This window comes from Neodiprion lecontei, chromosome 1, assembly GCF_021901455.1.
Source record: "Neodiprion lecontei isolate iyNeoLeco1 chromosome 1, iyNeoLeco1.1, whole genome shotgun sequence".
NCBI classification, from domain to species: domain Eukaryota; kingdom Metazoa; phylum Arthropoda; class Insecta; order Hymenoptera; family Diprionidae; genus Neodiprion; species Neodiprion lecontei.
In genome coordinates this window covers 999057-1010678 of record NC_060260.1, presented here as the reverse complement: position 1 = coordinate 1010678, position 11622 = coordinate 999057, and positions in this window count along the sequence as shown.

Here is an 11622-nt window from a genome sequence, read left to right as displayed (position 1 = left end):
TCCCTCGCAAAATTACGTCGGAATAGTGCCACAATTGATTTATTCCAGCACTTTTGAAAATCGCGAAAATTTTCGCCAAAAATACGAAGGGGTTAACCTTCCTTTTTTTTTGACCAAAAAATTTTTCGTCTCAGAATTGATTCGTATGACTCTTTCCCGACCAATTGGACCCCAAGGAACTCAGAAAACGCAGCAAAAGAAGCGTGGGATCAACGGGAGAGAAGATACGAGGAAAAAAGCACCTGCTGAAAAATGTCGAAAATTCAGGTTTTCGTTTTTTGGCTGTAACTTTCGATGCGTTGATCGCAGCGTATTGGGACTGCGCCCAATCGATTTCTCTCGCAAAATTACGTCGGAATAGTGCCACAATTATTTATTCCAGCACTTTTGAAAATCGCGAAAATTTTCGCCAAAAATACAAAGGGGTTAACCTTCCTTTTTTTTTGACCAAAAAATTCTTCGTCTCAGAATTAATTCGTATGACTCTTTCCCGACCAATTGGACCCCAAGGAACTCAGAAACCGCAGCAAAAGAAGCGTGGGATCAACGGGAGAGAAGATACGAGGAAAAAAGCACCTGCTGAAAAATGTCGAAAATTCAGGTTTTCGTTTTTTGGCTGTAACTTTCGATGCGTTGATCGCAGCGTATTGGGACTGCGCCCAATCGATTTCTCTCGCAAAATTACGTCGGAATAGTGCCTGAAAGAATTGATTCCAGCACTTTTCAAAATCGCGAAAATTTTAGCCAAAAATACAAAGGGGTTAACCTTCCTTTTTTTTTGACCAAAAAATTTTTCGTCTCAGAATTGATTCGTATGACTCTTTCCCGACCAATTGGACCCCAAGGAACTCAGAAAACGCAGCAAAAGGAGCGTGGGATCAACGGAAGAGAAGATACGAGAAAAAAAGCACCTGCTGAAAAATGTCGAAAATTCAGGTTTTCGTTTTTTGGCTGTAACTTTCGATGCGTTGATCGCAGCGTATTGGGACTGCGCCCAATCGATTTCTCTCGCAAAATTACGTCGGAATAGTGCCACAATTAATTTATTCCAGCACTTTTGAAAATCGCGAAAATTTTCGCCAAAAATACAAAGGGGTTAACCTTCCTTTTTTTTTGACCAAAAAATTTTTCGTCTCAGAATTGATTCGTATGACTCCATCCCGACCAATTGGACCCCAAGGAACTCAGAAAACGCAGCAAAAGAAGCGTGGGATCAACGGGAGAGAAGATACGAGGAAAAAAGCACCTGCTGAAAAATGTCGAAAATTCAGGTTTTCGTTTTTTGGCTGTAACTTTCGATGCGTTGATCGCAGCGTATTGGGACTGCGCCCAATCGATTTCTCTCGCAAAATTACGTTGGAATAGTGCCACAATTAATTCATTCCAGCACTTTTGAAAATCGCGAAAATTTTCGCCAAAAATACAAAGGGGTTAACCTTCCTTTTTTTTTGACCAAAAAATATTTCGTCTCAGAATTAATTCGTATGACTCTTTCCCGACCAATTGGACCCCAAGGAACTCAGAAAACGCAGCAAAAGGAGCGTGGGATCAACAGGAGAGAAGATACGAGGAAAAAAGCACCTGCTGAAAAATGTCGAAAATTCAGGTTTTCGTTTTTTGGCTGTAACTTTCGATGCGTTGATCGCAGCGTATTGGGACTGCGCCCAATCGATTTCTCTCGCAAAATTACGTCGGAATAGTGCCTGAAAGAATTGATTCCAGCACTTTTCAAAATCGCGAAAATTTTAGCCAAAAATACAAAGGGGTTAACCTTCCTTTTTTTTTGACCAAAAAATTTTTCGTCTCAGAATTGATTTGTATGACTCTTTCCCGACCAATTGGACCCCAAGGAACTCAGAAAACGCAGCAAAAGGAGCGTGGGATCAACGGGAGAGAAGATGCGAGAAAAAAAGCACCTGCTGAAAAATGTCGAAAATTCAGGTTTTCGTTTTTTGGCTGTAACTTTCGATGCGTTGATCGCAGCGTATTGGGACTGCGCCCAATCGATTTCTCTCGCAAAATTACGTCGGAATAGTGCCACAATTAATTTATTCCAGCACTTTTGGAAATCGCGAAAATTTTCGCCAAAAATACAAAGGGGTTAACCTTCCTTTTTTTTTGACCAAAAAATTTTTCGTCTCAGAATTGATTCGTATGACTCTTTCCCGACCAATTGGACCCCAAGGAACTCAGAAAACGCAGCGAAAAGAGCGTGGGATCAACAGGAGAGAAATTGATAAGGAAAATACACCTGCTGAAAAATGTCGAAAATTCGGGTTTTCGTTTTTTGGCTGTAACTTTCGATGCGTTGATCGCAGCGTATTAGGACTGCGCCCAATCGATTTCTCTCGCAAAATTACGTCGGAATAGTGCCTGAAAGAATTGATTCCAGCACTTTTCAAAATCGCGAAAATTTTAGCCAAAAATACAAAGGGGTTAACCTTCCTTTTTTTTTGACCAAAAAATTTTTCGTCTCAGAATTGATTCGTATGACTCTTTCCCGACCAATTGGACCCCAAGGAACTCAGAAAACGCAGCGAAAAGAGCGTGGGATCAACAGGAGAGAAATTGATAAGGAAAATACACCTGCTGAAAAATGTCGAAAATTCGGGTTTTCGTTTTTTGGCTGTAACTTTCGATGCGTTGATCGCAGCGTATTGGGACTGCGCCCAATCGATTTCCCTCGCAAAATTACGTCGGAATAGTGCCACAATTGATTTATTCCAGCACTTTTGAAAATCGCGAAAATTTTCGCCAAAAATACGAAGGGGTTAACCTTCCTTTTTTTTTGACCAAAAAATATTTCGTCTCAGAATTGATTCGTATGACTCTTTCCCGACCAATTGGACCCCAAGGAACTCAGAAAACGCAGCAAAAGGAGCGTGAGATCAACGGGAGAGAAGATACGAGGAAAAAAGCACCTGCTGAAAAATGTCGAAAATTCAGGTTTTCGTTTTTTGGCTGTAACTTTCGATGCGTTGAGCGCGGCGTATTGGGACTGCGCCCTATCGATTTCTCTCGCAAAATTACGTCGGAATAGTGCCTGAAAGAATTGATTCCAGCACTTTTCAAAATCGCGAAAATTTTCGCCAAAAATACAAAGGGGTTAACCTTCCTTTTTTTTTGACCAAAAAATTTTTCGTCTCAGAATTGATTCGTATGACTCTTTCCCGACCAATTGGACCCCAAGGAACTCAGAAAACACAGCGAAAAGAGCGTGTGATCAACAGAAGAGAAATTGAGAAGGAAAATACACCTGCTAAAAAATGTCGAAAATTCGGGTTTTCGTTTTTTGGCTGTAACTTTCGATGCGTTGATCGCAGCGTATTGGGACTGCGCCCAATCGATTTCTCTCGCAAAATTACGTCGGAATAGTGCCACAATTATTTATTCCAGCACTTTTGAAAATCGCGAAAATTTTCGCCAAAAATACAAAGGGGTTAACCTTCCTTTTTTTTTGACCAAAAAATTCTTCGTCTCAGAATTAATTCGTATGACTCTTTCCCGACCAATTGGACCCCAAGGAACTCAGAAACCGCAGCAAAAGAAGCGTGGGATCAACGGGAGAGAAGATACGAGGAAAAAAGCACCTGCTGAAAAATGTCGAAAATTCAGGTTTTCGTTTTTTGGCTGTAACTTTCGATGCGTTGATCGCAGCGTATTGGGACTGCGCCCAATCGATTTCTCTCGCAAAATTACGTCGGAATAGTGCCTGAAAGAATTGATTCCAGCACTTTTCAAAATCGCGAAAATTTTAGCCAAAAATACAAAGGGGTTAACCTTCCTTTTTTTTTGACCAAAAAATTTTTCGTCTCAGAATTGATTCGTATGACTCTTTCCCGACCAATTGGACCCCAAGGAACTCAGAAAACGCAGCAAAAGGAGCGTGGGATCAACGGAAGAGAAGATACGAGAAAAAAAGCACCTGCTGAAAAATGTCGAAAATTCAGGTTTTCGTTTTTTGGCTGTAACTTTCGATGCGTTGATCGCAGCGTATTGGGACTGCGCCCAATCGATTTCTCTCGCAAAATTACGTCGGAATAGTGCCACAATTAATTTATTCCAGCACTTTTGAAAATCGCGAAAATTTTCGCCAAAAATACAAAGGGGTTAACCTTCCTTTTTTTTTGACCAAAAAATTTTTCGTCTCAGAATTGATTCGTATGACTCCATCCCGACCAATTGGACCCCAAGGAACTCAGAAAACGCAGCAAAAGAAGCGTGGGATCAACGGGAGAGAAGATACGAGGAAAAAAGCACCTGCTGAAAAATGTCGAAAATTCAGGTTTTCGTTTTTTGGCTGTAACTTTCGATGCGTTGATCGCAGCGTATTGGGACTGCGCCCAATCGATTTCTCTCGCAAAATTACGTTGGAATAGTGCCACAATTAATTCATTCCAGCACTTTTGAAAATCGCGAAAATTTTCGCCAAAAATACAAAGGGGTTAACCTTCCTTTTTTTTTGACCAAAAAATATTTCGTCTCAGAATTAATTCGTATGACTCTTTCCCGACCAATTGGACCCCAAGGAACTCAGAAAACGCAGCAAAAGGAGCGTGGGATCAACAGGAGAGAAGATACGAGGAAAAAAGCACCTGCTGAAAAATGTCGAAAATTCAGGTTTTCGTTTTTTGGCTGTAACTTTCGATGCGTTGATCGCAGCGTATTGGGACTGCGCCCAATCGATTTCTCTCGCAAAATTACGTCGGAATAGTGCCTGAAAGAATTGATTCCAGCACTTTTCAAAATCGCGAAAATTTTAGCCAAAAATACAAAGGGGTTAACCTTCCTTTTTTTTTGACCAAAAAATTTTTCGTCTCAGAATTGATTTGTATGACTCTTTCCCGACCAATTGGACCCCAAGGAACTCAGAAAACGCAGCAAAAGGAGCGTGGGATCAACGGGAGAGAAGATGCGAGAAAAAAAGCACCTGCTGAAAAATGTCGAAAATTCAGGTTTTCGTTTTTTGGCTGTAACTTTCGATGCGTTGATCGCAGCGTATTGGGACTGCGCCCAATCGATTTCTCTCGCAAAATTACGTCGGAATAGTGCCACAATTAATTTATTCCAGCACTTTTGGAAATCGCGAAAATTTTCGCCAAAAATACAAAGGGGTTAACCTTCCTTTTTTTTTGACCAAAAAATTTTTCGTCTCAGAATTGATTCGTATGACTCTTTCCCGACCAATTGGACCCCAAGGAACTCAGAAAACGCAGCGAAAAGAGCGTGGGATCAACAGGAGAGAAATTGATAAGGAAAATACACCTGCTGAAAAATGTCGAAAATTCGGGTTTTCGTTTTTTGGCTGTAACTTTCGATGCGTTGATCGCAGCGTATTAGGACTGCGCCCAATCGATTTCTCTCGCAAAATTACGTCGGAATAGTGCCTGAAAGAATTGATTCCAGCACTTTTCAAAATCGCGAAAATTTTAGCCAAAAATACAAAGGGGTTAACCTTCCTTTTTTTTTGACCAAAAAATTTTTCGTCTCAGAATTGATTCGTATGACTCTTTCCCGACCAATTGGACCCCAAGGAACTCAGAAAACGCAGCGAAAAGAGCGTGGGATCAACAGGAGAGAAATTGATAAGGAAAATACACCTGCTGAAAAATGTCGAAAATTCGGGTTTTCGTTTTTTGGCTGTAACTTTCGATGCGTTGATCGCAGCGTATTGGGACTGCGCCCAATCGATTTCCCTCGCAAAATTACGTCGGAATAGTGCCACAATTGATTTATTCCAGCACTTTTGAAAATCGCGAAAATTTTCGCCAAAAATACGAAGGGGTTAACCTTCCTTTTTTTTTGACCAAAAAATATTTCGTCTCAGAATTGATTCGTATGACTCTTTCCCGACCAATTGGACCCCAAGGAACTCAGAAAACGCAGCAAAAGGAGCGTGAGATCAACGGGAGAGAAGATACGAGGAAAAAAGCACCTGCTGAAAAATGTCGAAAATTCAGGTTTTCGTTTTTTGGCTGTAACTTTCGATGCGTTGAGCGCGGCGTATTGGGACTGCGCCCTATCGATTTCTCTCGCAAAATTACGTCGGAATAGTGCCTGAAAGAATTGATTCCAGCACTTTTCAAAATCGCGAAAATTTTCGCCAAAAATACAAAGGGGTTAACCTTCCTTTTTTTTTGACCAAAAAATTTTTCGTCTCAGAATTGATTCGTATGACTCTTTCCCGACCAATTGGACCCCAAGGAACTCAGAAAACACAGCGAAAAGAGCGTGTGATCAACAGAAGAGAAATTGAGAAGGAAAATACACCTGCTAAAAAATGTCGAAAATTCGGGTTTTCGTTTTTTGGCTGTAACTTTCGATGCGTTGATCGCAGCGTATTGAGACTGCGCCCAATCGATCTCTCTCGCAAAATTACGTCGGAATAGTGCCACAATTAATCCTTTCCAGCACTTCAGAAAATCGCGAAAATTTTCTCCAAAAATACAAAGGGGTTAACCTTCCTTTTTTTTTGACCAAAAAATTCTTCGTCTCAGAATTAATTCGTATGACTCTTTCCCGACCAATTGGACCCCAAGGAACTCAGAAACCGCAGCAAAAGGAGCGTGGGATCAACGGGAGAGAAGATACGAGGAAAAAAGCACCTGCTGAAAAATGTCGAAAATTCGGGTTTTCGTTTTTTGGCTGTAACTTTCGATGCGTTGATCGCAGCGTATTGGGACTGCGCCCAATCGATTTCCCTCGCAAAATTACGTCGGAATAGTGCCACAATTGATTTATTCCAGCACTTTTGAAAATCGCGAAAATTTTCGCCAAAAATACGAAGGGGTTAACCTTCCTTTTTTTTTGACCAAAAAATATTTCGTCTCAGAATTGATTCGTATGACTCTTTCCCGACCAATTGGACCCCAAGGAACTCAGAAAACGCAGCAAAAGGAGCGTGGGATCAACGGGAGAGAAGATACGAGGAAAAAAGCACCTGCTGAAAAATGTCGAAAATTCAGGTTTTCGTTTTTTGGCTGTAACTTTCGATGCGTTGAGCGCGGCGTATTGGGACTGCGCCCTATCGATTTCTCTCGCAAAATTACGTCGGAATAGTGCCTGAAAGAATTGATTCCAGCACTTTTCAAAATCGCGAAAATTTTCGCCAAAAATACAAAGGGGTTAACCTTCCTTTTTTTTTGACCAAAAAATTTTTCGTCTCAGAATTGATTCGTATGACTCTTTCCCGACCAATTGGACCCCAAGGAACTCAGAAAACACAGCGAAAAGAGCGTGTGATCAACAGAAGAGAAATTGAGAAGGAAAATACACCTGCTAAAAAATGTCGAAAATTCGGGTTTTCGTTTTTTGGCTGTAACTTTCGATGCGTTGATCGCAGCGTATTGAGACTGCGCCCAATCGATCTCTCTCGCAAAATTACGTCGGAATAGTGCCACAATTAATCCTTTCCAGCACTTCAGAAAATCGCGAAAATTTTCTCCAAAAATACAAAGGGGTTAACCTTCCTTTTTTTTTGACCAAAAAATTTTTCGTCTCAGAATTAATTCGTATGACTCTTTCCCGACCAATTGGACCCCAAGGAACTCAGAAACCGCAGCAAAAGGAGCGTGGGATCAACGGGAGAGAAGATACGAGGAAAAAAGCACCTGCTGAAAAATGTCGAAAATTCGGGTTTTCGTTTTTTGGCTGTAACTTTCGATGCGTTGATCGCAGCGTATTGGGACTGCGCCCAATCGATTTCCCTCGCAAAATTACGTCGGAATAGTGCCACAATTGATTTATTCCAGCACTTTTGAAAATCGCGAAAATTTTCGCCAAAAATACGAAGGGGTTAACCTTCCTTTTTTTTTGACCAAAAAATATTTCGTCTCAGAATTGATTCGTATGACTCTTTCCCGACCAATTGGACCCCAAGGAACTCAGAAAACGCAGCAAAAGGAGCGTGGGATCAACGGGAGAGAAGATACGAGGAAAAAAGCACCTGCTGAAAAATGTCGAAAATTCAGGTTTTCGTTTTTTGGCTGTAACTTTCGATGCGTTGAGCGCAGCGTATTGGGACTGCGCCCAATCGATTTCTCTCGCAAAATTACGTCGGAATAGTGCCTGAAAGAATTGATTCCGGCACTTTTCAAAATCGCGAAAATTTTCGCCAAAAATACAAAGGGGTTAACCTTCCTTTTTTTTTGACCAAAAAATTTTTCGTCTCAGAATTGATTCGTATGAGTCTTTCCCGACCAATTGGACCCCAAGGAACTCAGAAAACACAGCGAAAAGAGCGTGTGATCAACAGGAGAGAAATTGAGAAGGAAAATACACCTGCTAAAAAATGTCGAAAATTCGGGTTTTCGTTTTTTGGCTGTAACTTTCGATGCGTTGATCGCAGCGTATTGGGACTGCGCCCAATCGATTTCTCTCGCAAAATTACGTCGGAATAGTGCCACAATTAATTTATTCCAGCACTTTTGGAAATCGCGAAAATTTTCGCAAAAAATACAAAGGGGTTAACCTTCCTTTTTTTTTGACCAAAAAATTTTTCGTCTCAGAATTGATTCGTATGACTCTTTCCCGACCAATTGGACCCCAAGGAACTCAGAAAACGCAGCAAAAGGAGCGTGGGATCAACGGGAGAGAAGATACGAGGAAAAAAGCACCTGCTGAAAAATGTCGAAAATTCAGGTTTTCGTTTTTTGGCTGTAACTTCCGATGCGTTGATCGCAGCGTATTGGGACTGCGCCCAATCGATTTCTCTCGCAAAATTACGTCGGAATAGTGCCTGAAAGAATTGATTCCAGCACTTTTCAAAATCGCGAAAATTTTCGCCAAAAATACAAAGGGGTTAACCTTCCTTTTTTTTTGACCAAAAAATTTTTCGTCTCAGAATTGATTCGTATGACTCTTTCCCGACCAATTGGACCCCAAGGAACTTAGAAAACGCAGCAAAAGGAGCGTGGGATCAACGGGAGAGAAGATACGAGAAAAAAAGCACCTGCTGAAAAATGTCGAAAATTCAGGTTTTCGTTTTTTGGCTGTAACTTTCGATGCGTTGATCGCAGCGTATTGGGACTGCGCTCAATCGATTTCTCTCGCAAAATTACGTCGGAATAGTGCCACAATTAATTTATTCCAGCACTTTTGAAAATCGCCAAAATTTTCGCCAAAAATACAAAGGGGTTAACCTTCCTTTTTTTTTGACCAAAAAATTTTTCGTCTCAGAATTGATTCGTATGACTCTTTCCCGACCAATTGGACCCCAAGGAACTCAGAAAACGCAGCTAAAGGAGCGTGGGATCAACGGGAGAGTAGATACGAGGAAAAAAGCACCTGCTGAAAAATGTCGAAAATTCAGGTTTTCGTTTTTTGGCTGTAACTTTCGATGCGTTGATCGCAGCGTATTGGGACTGCGCCCAATCGATTTCTCTCGCAAAATTACGTCGGAATAGTGCCTGAAAGAATTGATTCCAGCACTTTTCAAAATCGCGAAAATTTTCGCCAAAAATACAAAGGGGTTAACCTTCCTTTTTTTTTGACCCAAAAATTTTCCGTCTCAGAATTGATTCGTATGTCTCTTTCCCGACCAATTGGACCCCAAGAAACTCAGAAAACGCAGCGAAAAGAGCGTGGGATCAACAGGAGAGAAATTGATAAGGAAAATACACCTGCTGAAAAATGTCGAAAATTCGGGTTTTCGTTTTTTGGCTGTAACTTTCGATGCGTTGATCGCAGCGTATTGGGACTGCGCCCAATCGATTTCTCTCGCAAAATTACGTCGGAATAGTGCCACAATTGATTTATTCCAGCACTTTTGAAAATCGCGAAAATTTTCGCCAAAAATACAAAGGGGTTAACCTTCCTTTTTTTTTTACCAAAAAATTTTTCGTCTCAGAATTGATTCGTATGACTCTTTCCCGACCAATTGGACCCCAAGGAACTCAGAAAACGCAGCAAAAGGAGCGTAGGATCAACGGGAGAGAAGATACGAGGAAAAAAGCACCTGCTGAAAAATGTCGAAAATTCAGGTTTTCGTTTTCTGGCTGTAACTTTCGATGCGTTGATCGCAGCGTATTGGGACTGCGCCCAATCGATTTCTCCCGCAAAATTACGTCGGAATAGTGCCACAATTAATTTATTCCAGCACTTTTGAAAATCGCGAAAATTTTCGCCAAAAATACAAAGGGGTTAACCTTCCTTTTTCTTTGACCAAAAAATTTTTCGTCTCAGAATTGATTCGTATGACTCTTTCCCGACCAATTGGACCCCAAGGAACTCAGAAAACGCAGAAAAAGGAGCGTGGGATCAACGGGAGAGAAGATACGAGGACAAAAACCCCTGCTGAAAAATGTCGAAAATTCAGGTTTCCGTTTTTTGGCTGTAACTTTCGATGCGTTGATCGCAGCGTATTGGGACTGCGCTCAATCGATTTCTCTCGCAAAATTACGTCGGAATAGTGCCACAATTAATTTATTCCAGCACTTTTGAAAATCGCCAAAATTTTCGCCAAAAATACAAAGGGGTTAACCTTCCTTTTTTTTTGACCAAAAAATTTTTCGTCTCAGAATTGATTCGTATGACTCTTTCCCGACCAATTGGACCCCAAGGAACTCAGAAAACGCAGCAAAAGGAGCGTAGGATCAACGGGAGAGAAGATACGAGGAAAAAAGCACCTGCTGAAAAATGTCGAAAATTCAGGTTTTCGTTTTCTGGCTGTAACTTTCGATGCGTTGATCGCAGCGTATTGGGACTGCGCCCAATCGATTTCTCCCGCAAAATTACGTCGGAATAGTGCCACAATTAATTTATTCCAGCACTTTTGAAAATCGCGAAAATTTTCGCCAAAAATACAAAGGGGTTAACCTTCCTTTTTCTTTGACCAAAAAATTTTTCGTCTCAGAATTGATTCGTATGACTCTTTCCCGACCAATTGGACCCCAAGGAACTCAGAAAACGCAGAAAAAGGAGCGTGGGATCAACGGGAGAGAAGATACGAGGACAAAAACCCCTGCTGAAAAATGTCGAAAATTCAGGTTTCCGTTTTTTGGCTGTAACTTTCGATGCGTTGATCGCAGCGTATTGGGACTGCGCCCAATCGATTTCTCTCGCAAAATTACGTCGGAATAGTGCCACAATTGATTTATTCCAGCACTTTTGAAAATCGCGAAAATTTTCGCCAAAAATACAAAGGGGTTAACCTTCCTTTTTTTTTTACCAAAAAATTTTTCGTCTCAGAATTGATTCGTACGACTCTTTCCCGACCAATTGGACCCCAAGGAACTCAGAAAACGCAGCAAAAGGAGCGTAGGATCAACGGGAGAGAAGATACGAGGAAAAAAGCACCTGCTGAAAAATGTCGAAAATTCAGGTTTTCGTTTTCTGGCTGTAACTTTCGATGCGTTGATCGCAGCGTATTGGGACTGCGCCCAATCGATTTCTCTCGCAAAATTACGTCGGAATAGTGCCACAATTAATTTATTCCAGCACTTTTGAAAATCGCGAAAATTTTCGCCAAAAATACAAAGGGGTTAACCTTCCTTTTTCTTTGACCAAAAAATTTTTCGTCTCAGAATTGATTCGTATGACTCTTTCCCGACCAATTGGACCCCAAGGAACTCAGAAAACGCAGAAAAAGGAGCGTGGGATCAACGGGAGAGAAGATACGAGGAC